The sequence below is a fragment of the Eulemur rufifrons genome, chromosome 23 (genome assembly GCF_041146395.1).
Source record: "Eulemur rufifrons isolate Redbay chromosome 23, OSU_ERuf_1, whole genome shotgun sequence".
Taxonomy (NCBI): domain Eukaryota; kingdom Metazoa; phylum Chordata; class Mammalia; order Primates; family Lemuridae; genus Eulemur; species Eulemur rufifrons.
The window spans coordinates 974257-983281 of NC_091005.1; the positions used below are offsets into that span (position 1 = coordinate 974257).

Sequence of the window (9025 nt, forward strand, 5' to 3'; positions counted from 1 at the left end):
GCTGTGAGCCATGAGAACGTCACTGCTACACTCCAGGCAACAGAGCAAGACTGTCTCAAAAAAATGTGTGGCCAACAGACCTTCACGTAAATGAAAAATCCTCTTGTAAATTATGGGTCTAGACCCTAACTCTGTTTTTTGCTTGTTTTTTTTTTTGGATAGTTGTCATATACCTTGGATTTTCTAGGAATCTAATCGCAGCATGATCAAGGGGAGATTGTTCCTTCTTCTGTTTGGAACTTTACTAAGAGTTGCTCAGCATTTTGGAAAGTGACGTTGCCGGCAGCAACGCCTCCACGGTCTCTCAACCTCCATGAAGCACACCTGCGCCCAACTGCACCTGTAGCCGTCACATGCAACACTTGTGTCGTCTAATATGGTTGACCCCAGCATTTACCTTTTGAAATCCATGTTATTTTATTATCATTGACTTACCTTTTAAAATTTTTCTTTATGTTACAGTCGAGGCATTATACTGATTTTTTTGCAAATGGTGTGAAGGTGGGTTATATTGTCTATGAATTTCATTTCAGAATAATAAATGACAAATTTAAAAAAAAAGATGTTAAGGCTGATATGGTTCTGGGAAGCACCAAGCTGCATGACTTCTGCAGATCCCTTCCAGCTTTTAATTTTTTTTTTTTTTTCTTGAGACAGAATCTCGCTCTGTTGCCCTGGCTAGAGTGCAATGGCGTCATCACAGCTCACTGCAGCCTCCCACTCCTGAGCTCAAGCGATCCTCCTGCCTCAGCCTCCCGAGTAGCTGGAACTATAGGTGCACACCACCACATTTTAAATAATTAAACCTGACCTCATAAAACTTTTTCCAAAAGTCTAACAAACCCAAGTGCACAGTGCCTTTTGAACACTCTGCAAAGCATCACTGCACTGTTGTGACCCCCGCGGGTCTGGAGGCTTGATTAAAATTAACTGACCCTGTGGACTCTGAGGAGGCTTCCTTCTGTCCCCTGGTAGAACACTGGCCTCACTCGTGACACTCAGTGACAACAAACTTGCCTTGTTTATTTCCTTTTCACCCTAACAAAGAGAAAAGCTGATACCCCAAACCCTAACTCTCTCTCATGCCATCTTTGTGCTTTGACAAGTTCAGTGCTTAACGAGAGTATTGTTTTTTTTCTGAACGGAAAAAAAAATAAGAGTAAACAGAGCCCCAGGGAAGTCTTTGGCAGCAAATGTTTACGCACTTGAGTGCGTTCAGGCCCCGTGACATTCCTCGCTATTAATGATTTCTCCGGGTGCATCTTCCCTGCTCCTCTCCTCTGACTTACAGGCGCCGCCTTTTCCGTCTGCGTGGAGCAGGCTGTTCACAATGGCTGGTGTCGGCGCCGCCGCGCAGAACTGAGAGATGTGCCAGGGAGAGAAGAAAACCAAAAATGAGGGAGTGGGGGACGGGACCGACCACAGCCAGGCAGGAAGCGCTGCGGCACAGTGGCCACAGGGCTGAGAAGGGTCCCCATAAATGAACGTCCTCCCCAAACCCCTGAATGTGACTTCATTTAGAAGCAGGGTTCTTACTTTTCTGGGGAGCAAGAAGAAAACCCCAAAACGGAGTCTTTGCAGATGTAATCGGTTAAGACGAAGTCTTGCTGGAGCGGGACGGGCCTTACTGACAACGAGCGCGTCCGCGGGAGCAGAGGAGAGCGCGCAGACACACGGGAGGGAAGGCGTGTGCCGGCCAGGCAGAGGCCGAGTGACCGTCTGGAAGCCAGGGAGCACCGAGGGACGGGTTTAGGGATGCGGCCCACACCCAAGCTGCGTCAGTCTGAATCTTTACTCAGAGGTGACAAGTGGCTGTTGGGAGAGTGACGGCCCATTTCCTCAGCTGTGACTTTGAGCTCTAGGGACCATGAAAACTATCACAGTTGCTTTGGCTGCATAACAAGTGGCCCCAGAACTTGGTGGCATAGAACAAGCACTATGCTTGTAGAGTCTGCGGGTCAGGGCAAGGGACAGCGTGGCTGCTGGTTCCCGAGGGCTCGTGTCCCCAAAGAGAGCCACCGAGGTGGAAATGCACCGTCTTTCAGGACCCAGCCTCGGAAGTCCTGTGATGTTACTCTCGCTGTTTTCTGTTGGTTGAGATCGTGACAAAGGACATTCAGTGTCAAGAGGAGAGAACGTAAATCTACCTCTTGATGGAAGTTTGTCAGCATATATTCTAGAGGGACGTGTGGGAGGGGACAGATGTTGGTGTGGCCAAATTTAGAACACACAACCTGCCAAGGAGCCCAGAGCTACTACCATCCTTCCTCAAATGGATGAGGATATCTACAAAACGACACCAGCACACGGAGGAAAGCAGTGCAGAGAGACATCACTGGAGCTCCTGGATCCAGTTGTACCTGAAGCTAGACTCCCCTGTAGATTTTTCTTCCAGCCCGTTAAATGAGCCATTAACATTAATCTTGGCCAGGCAAGTGCCTCATGCTTATAATCCCAGTGACTGAGGAGGCCAAGGCAGCAGGATCACTTGAGCCCAGGAGTTGGAGACCAGGCTGGGCAACATAGTGAGACCCCATCTCTAAAAATATTTAAATATTAGCTGGGCGTGGTGGTGTACACCTGTAGTCCCAGATACTTGGAAGGCTGAGGCAGGAGGATCCTTTGCACCCAGGAGTTCAAGGCTGCAGTGAGCTGTGATGGTGCCACTGCACTCCAGCCTGAGCAACAGAGAGAGGCCACTTTTCTAAAAAAAAAAAAAAAATAGTAATAATAATTAATTAATTTTAAAAATTAACTAAGTAATTAATGTTGCTGTAGTGACGTGGGTTAAATCTCTGTCGGTGGCAGCCAAAAGAGCCCTGTGCAATGTGCACACCGTGAGCTCACTCAGGGCTCGGCTGAGCCGGGACGAGACGCTCTGGGACACCAGCTCATGCTCTGCAGTGACGTCTCCTCTGCTCTTGGTGGCGAGAATCCGTGGGCCAGCACCCCCATGTGAAATGCGCCTCTCCTTTTAGAAGGCAGGAATTGGTGACAGTCAGCTTTTTGTTTGGTTTGAAGTAGCCAGAATGTTCCCTTCCTGCCACGGAGGCGACACAGCATCTATTTTACAGCGGCTGGGAAGTGTCGTCACAAAGGCCCGGATCGAGATGATGGGGGGAGGGAGGGAAACCTCGGGGGCCGGAACATGCTTCCAGGCCGGGTCCTGGGGGGTGCTGGCTCTTGGAAGGAGAACAGCTGTCACAGTTGGCACCTACTACGCGCCAAGCATTGGTGTTTGCGCCCCTGACTCCTGGGCTTTACGACAACCCTTCCCAGGGAGGTCTCACCCCCATTACAAAGGAGGAAACTGAGGCAGACAGAAGAGACGCGAACCTGCCTGAGATCCGCAACCAGGCAGCTGTGGTGCCAGACTGGCAGTTTTCTGACGGCAAAGCCGAGCTCCTGCCTGCCAAGCTGGGAGCTGGGAGGAACATGGGCTGGCGAGTCCCGCGAGGCCGGAGCAGGCAGAGGAGGGACGGGGAGTGGGAGGGGACCCCGGCAGGCGGGTGGGCTGTTGGTTGCAGGAGTGTGGCCTGACGTCCCGCAGTGCATGGAGGCCTGGCCGCTCTGGTTCTGCCTGCCGGTTAGCGGCTGGGGACGCCTCCTGCCCGCCTCTCGGCTTGGCACTGGCTGGGTGGACAGAAATGAGTCACTCTCTCCAGTCCCGCTGAGCGTCCCTCCCTTTGCCTGGGGCGCAGGCTGCCCGCCTGAGAAGTCAGGAAAGTGTGGCCCGAGGGGTCAGGACCTGGGGGAGTGGCCCCACCAGCCGTTCATGTTGTGAGGACCTTGTCCCTTTGCAGGGAGGTCCCTGGTGGCTTTGGACGGGGCAGAGGTCTGAGTTCCAGGGTGGACTGTGCCTCCGATTGGCCCTTGGCAAACCCCCACCCCCCGACTTTCAGTTTCGTCCTCTGCAAAATGGAGCAAACCGATCCCAGCAGGCCTTCCCCCCCCCCGCCCCCCCCCGCCACTGGTTAGTCCCTCCCAGATCCCAGGGCTGTCCCCGGCCTTCCTATGATCCGGTCATCGTCTCCCCTTTCTATTCAATAAGCTCAGACCCCTCCTCCAGTCCCAACACGCACAGCGACAGTCAGTTTCTGTTGCTCGAAACCCCCAAACCCGAGCTGGGAGCATGAGCCCCGTCCCGCGCCCCCACCCTGTGTCCCCGAGGGTCGCATGCTCGGCAGAGCCTAGCAGAGCCGCCGTGGAAGGAAGAGGCTTTGCCTGCCCCTCGGGGTGGCCCACAGCCCACCCGGCAGCCAGAGCCAGGCAGGAGGAGCCCATGCTGCCGGGCGCGGGTCCAACATGGGGAGTGTCGCCGAGACGCCCTCTGTAGAGTCTGAGCAGAGAGCTTTCCAGAAGCGGGGTGTGGCCACATGTGTCAGAGCTGTGGGACGCCAGGCAGGATGTGATTAATGTCGGGGTGGGTGTGACAGCCAGCCAGCCCTCAGCCTCATTGTTCCAGCGGCTCAAAGGCAGCCCCTTTCCTCTGCCCGCCCCCTGCCTGCAGCCGCCCAACCCCGCTGTGCGGCGGGTGCCCTCTCCTCCCTCAACCGTACAGAGCCACGGTGCCAGTCGCTTAAAAATAGCATCCTGCCTGAAACGCAGGCATGAAGCGGAACTCCAGGAACGGAGGCAGCGTCCCCCTTGTGCCTGGGAGCACACAGATTCCTGAGCAATCTGTCCCTGGCGCTGGGAGGAGGGCCTCTCGTGGCACCGTCTGTGCCACTGGGGAACAGGAAGCCCGCTCTGTGAGCTCCCTGGCATCCAACCCCGCGGGGCGGCCCCTGGGCACACTCTGCCTGTCGGGGCCACTCTCTACCCTGCCCGGGGACTGGCCTGGGAACTGTGTCCCCTACTTCCCACGGGGTCTGGCCACCAGGGAGCCCCAGCTCGGGCTCCAGGAAGGGAGGAGAGGGAGAGGGACGTACCCCAAATCTGCCTCCCTGAAGGTCACCACAGGCTGGCTGTGACTTTGACCAAAAGGCTCGGGTCCCCCAGGTCCCCATCCTGCGGAGTCCAGCGCCCCATCCGATCACATTTCCTGCCAGAACTTTTCTCGGGCAGCACGATTGATAATAGCAAAAAACTGGAAGGAGCCGAAACATCCCAAAACAGACGTCGATTAGGTTACAGTTATGACAATGGCACTGAGGAAGGCCACGTGGTCTTTCGGAAGCACCTTCTAGGACGTCTGGTTTCTTCTCACCTGAGACGCCATCCTTTGTTAATCGTGTTACCGATCCCGTAACCCCAGTTTTAGGGGGAAAAAAGAGAAGAAGTAGCTGGCACGTTTCTTTTGACATTGATTCTAAAACACATCTTTACTTCAGAAACATTAAAATGTGAAAAAATATGCAATATGGTAAAATGCAATGATTTGGAGAAAATGTTCTCAATATATTTTTAAGTTTAAAAAAAGTGGGTTAAAAAATATCATGCCTGGTATTAAGAAAAACTAACACGTGCCTGACAGAGACAAGGAGATAAAAGAGAGAAAGAAAGAAAGAAAAAGAAAGAAAGACAAACTAACACGTGTATACATATGTAAACTATGCTCACTCAACAATGAATAGAGCCTGTGAAATATACATACATACGTACACATGCACAGGAAAAAAAAAAGACAGAAAGGGAACTTATTATAACAAAAGGCTAGCAGGTCGTGCAGTTAGGAGGGCTTTTGTCACAGCTCACTGCAGCCTCGAACTCCTGGCCCCAAGCCATCGTCCTGCCACAGCCTCCTGAGTAGCTGGGACTACAGGTGCCACCACGCCCAGCCTGTTTCCAATTTTTTGATTTTACAATCAGACAACTAAAATAACAATCGCTCCCACTCATCGTCTCCGTTCTGCATGTTAGAACTTAACCTCTGCGGCACCCGTCCTAAGGATGATCCCATTCAAGTCTCACAACAGCTCTTTGGGGTAGGAATGCTGCTTTCTGCTGTTTTGCAGGTTGGAAAATTGAGGCTGAGATCGACTGAGTAATTTTCCCAAGGCCACACGGCTCTTCAGCAGTGGAGTGGGGACTCAAACCCTGGTCATTCGGACTCTAGCACGGAGGCCCTTAACCGTTATATCGGAGACACGAACCTCACCACAGGGGCTCTTTCTGTAAGACCGTACAAGAATTTAACTCAAAGGTGCAACAGGGCACCGAGGGAAAGGCCACCCTTTGGCAGCCAGGAAGGGACGCTGAGACGTTGGCCACAGAGTGCGCTTCCCAGCACTACTGAAGAAAGGCTCGGAGCTGGAGTCCGAGCTCCATAAGACAGACACAGAGGCTGGGACCCCCTTGCTGTGCCCCAGTGTCTGTCTGGATAAATCTCTGCTGCTGATGGGCGGTAAGTAGAGGTTTGCCTATAGTATCAGTTAATCAGGCTACCAAAGTCCTGGGCAAGATCTCACCACGCAACGCCTGTTGACGCTCACACATCAGCAGGGCAGCTGGGCAGCTGCTCCAGGCCGGGTTCAGCTGGGAGCTCTGGACTCACCCATCTGGAGGTCCGTGGAGTTCAGCTGCTCTGCGCTGGGCTTAGCAGAAACAGCTCTGCCCACCTGCTTCTTGTCATCCTCGTGGGGCCGGTGGACTAGCGTGGGCATGCTTCTGTCTCCCGATGGCCGAGGCACAGGAGGGCCAGCCCTGTCACAAAGCCTTGGTGACATCCTTCCCCTTTCTTTCCTCATCTCCTTTGCAGCTATGGTGGCCACTGATACAACGTAAGCAAACGAGATGTAAGCAGAAATCTATCGGAAGGTCTCTCAGGGAAAAAAAGAAGCATTTGTTTTTCCTCATCTGCTGGTTTCATCCCTTCCTCCCTCTCTCCTGCGTGGAATGCTGGCTGTGATGCTTGGAGCTGTGGCAGCCGTATTGCTGCCATAAGAAAAGGCCAAGAGAAACAACATCAACAACTGCCCATCTCTGGATTTCTTGTCATGTGAGAGAAATAGGCCTTCAGATGTTTATGTCACTGTTAATCACAGCCAAAGAAAGATATTTCTTTCCGAAGCCCAGAGAAGCACCTCAACAGAACGGTGTAGCATCCATGCTAAGTGGACCATCAGAATAAACGAGAAAGTAACATACTGCATTTCAACTCAAGTTTCGTCAATCATTCATTCAACAAACACACATGATTACCTTCCATATACAAGTGACTGTGAGCAAACAAACCCAGTCTCCACCCCTTGAGAGCTTCTAGTTAGCACGTTACATGGCTCAAGTTGGATCTCACGACAGAAGCGCGGACGGATGGAGAACAGAACGTGCTACTGCAAAACGTTCTCACGTCGGTAACACAGAAAAATTTGGCCAAGCATATAATTGAGCAAAAATCTGAAGATTGCCTGATGAATGCACGGTCAGTTAAAAAAAAAAAATGAAGATACTGTGAATCAAATCAATTATTTCCCGCACGGCGCCCAGCTCCCAATAAGCAGATTAGCTGGGTGACCCCCGACGGCTCCTCCACCTCTTGGAACTTTATTTCTTCCTTCGCTAATCAGGGAGCTAACCCAGGCAGCCTGCGTCCTCTCCCAGCTCAAGTCTCGCCGCTGGGGTGGATGCCACAGTGTAAGAAAATATTAACAGTGTTGTGGGAAAATTCCACTTAATGAGTGTTTGGGTAAAACCACAGTTACACATGACAAATCCTAACTCATAGACGAGATACACCACTGTTTGGAGAAATTAACTTAGTACCATAATCTTTACGGAAAAAAATATTTCTGGGACAGACATTGCAAAACCTTCTGTAGAAGTCAGAATGAACACTGGCAGTTACTTAGTAAGCACCAACGGCATACGCGGCATCCATCTGCAGCTGGGAATCCAAAGTGACAAAAGGCATCAGGCCCGGCCCCTGCTCCCAGGGAGCGAGTCAGGCTGGTGCGTGTCCGCAGGGCGGGCCTCCCGTGGGAACCCCCCGCCTGCCCCCTGCACGGCTTCACCATGTCCTGCCGCCTGAGCTGGTTCTGAAGGTTCCCTGCAGGAACCTGATGCAAAGCCGTCCCTTGTGAAAGAGAAAGTGAGTAGGAGCCCCAAGAATCAAACATGTGCGAAGAATCGTATGTAAGACATGCGGACCAGCGGTTTAAAAACCAGTCAGCCCCAAAACGTTCTGCAGAGTCTCAGGCTAAAGCCGGATGCATGCGACACACACGCGTGCGTACGCATCATCAGAGCTGCCGCGGTTAAAACGGGAGGGCAAAGCCCTCTGCTTGGTCAGAAAGCCCCGATCACACCCGGGAGAGGACATGGGTTTCACAGTCCAGGAGGCCTGGATCTGTCCTTGGCTGTCCACCCTGGTCTAGTGGCCTCTCTGAGCTTCAGTTTCTTCGTCTGTAAAAATATCCCCGTCGCAGGATGGCAGTGAGGACCAAGTGCCACGCCGAAGCGAAGGCCCGGCCTCCAGCTTCCCAGCCCCAGACTCACCCACCTCATGACTCGAGGCCAGCTCCACCGGGACCCTCCTTGCCGTGCGGACCCAGCCTTGATCTGCAGCCACTCTGGGGGGGACAGAGTCACAGACCGAGGTCAGGAGACTTTGGTCCTAGTCCCAGCTCTGCCCGAGGCTGCTTGGCCTGACTTCCCCCTGGACAGGTGAAGATAATGATCTATCGATTGCAAAGCATGTCATAAGGGTTAAATGAGGCATGAAAGTGCTTTGTCCCCTGGCGTTTCTGCCCTTCCTGCTCTCTGTGCCAAAAACCTCAGCCTGGCTGGGCTCGGCGAGAGGCCTGGCATGGCTGCCAGCCCGAGTCCTAGCTCTGTCCCTCGCTGGCATCTGTCCTCACAAGCGACTCAACCCACCCGTGCCCTGGCTGTGACGTACGGCACCATCTTCCGTCACAGTGGGGCGCGGTTGCCCTTGTACACGGAACCCACTCGTACCCATGAGTGACTGTGAGGCTGTGTTGTCGTGACTGTCCCCTGACATGCGGTCACTCAAGCCAAGCTCAGGAGGGAGCATCTGTGATGTAAACACACACAGCACACATCACACATATGTGTACACACCACA

At 53.0% G+C, this 9025-nt stretch overlaps 1 long non-coding RNA gene across 2 annotated transcripts; it reads right to left on the reverse strand.

The window, feature by feature from the left end:
- Positions 1 to 1296: 1296 nt before the first annotated feature.
- LOC138373914 (uncharacterized) lies at positions 1297 to 8566 on the reverse strand. 2 transcript variants are annotated; one of them, XR_011231300.1, is made up of 3 exons: positions 8441 to 8566; positions 2581 to 2704; positions 1297 to 1359 (listed from the first exon to the last, which is right to left on the reverse strand). It is a non-coding gene; the product is annotated as an uncharacterized lncRNA (long non-coding RNA). The 2 variants fall into 2 exon arrangements; XR_011231299.1 differs by lacking the exon at positions 1297 to 1359 and adding an exon at positions 1543 to 1719.
- Positions 8567 to 9025: the final 459 nt, after the last annotated feature.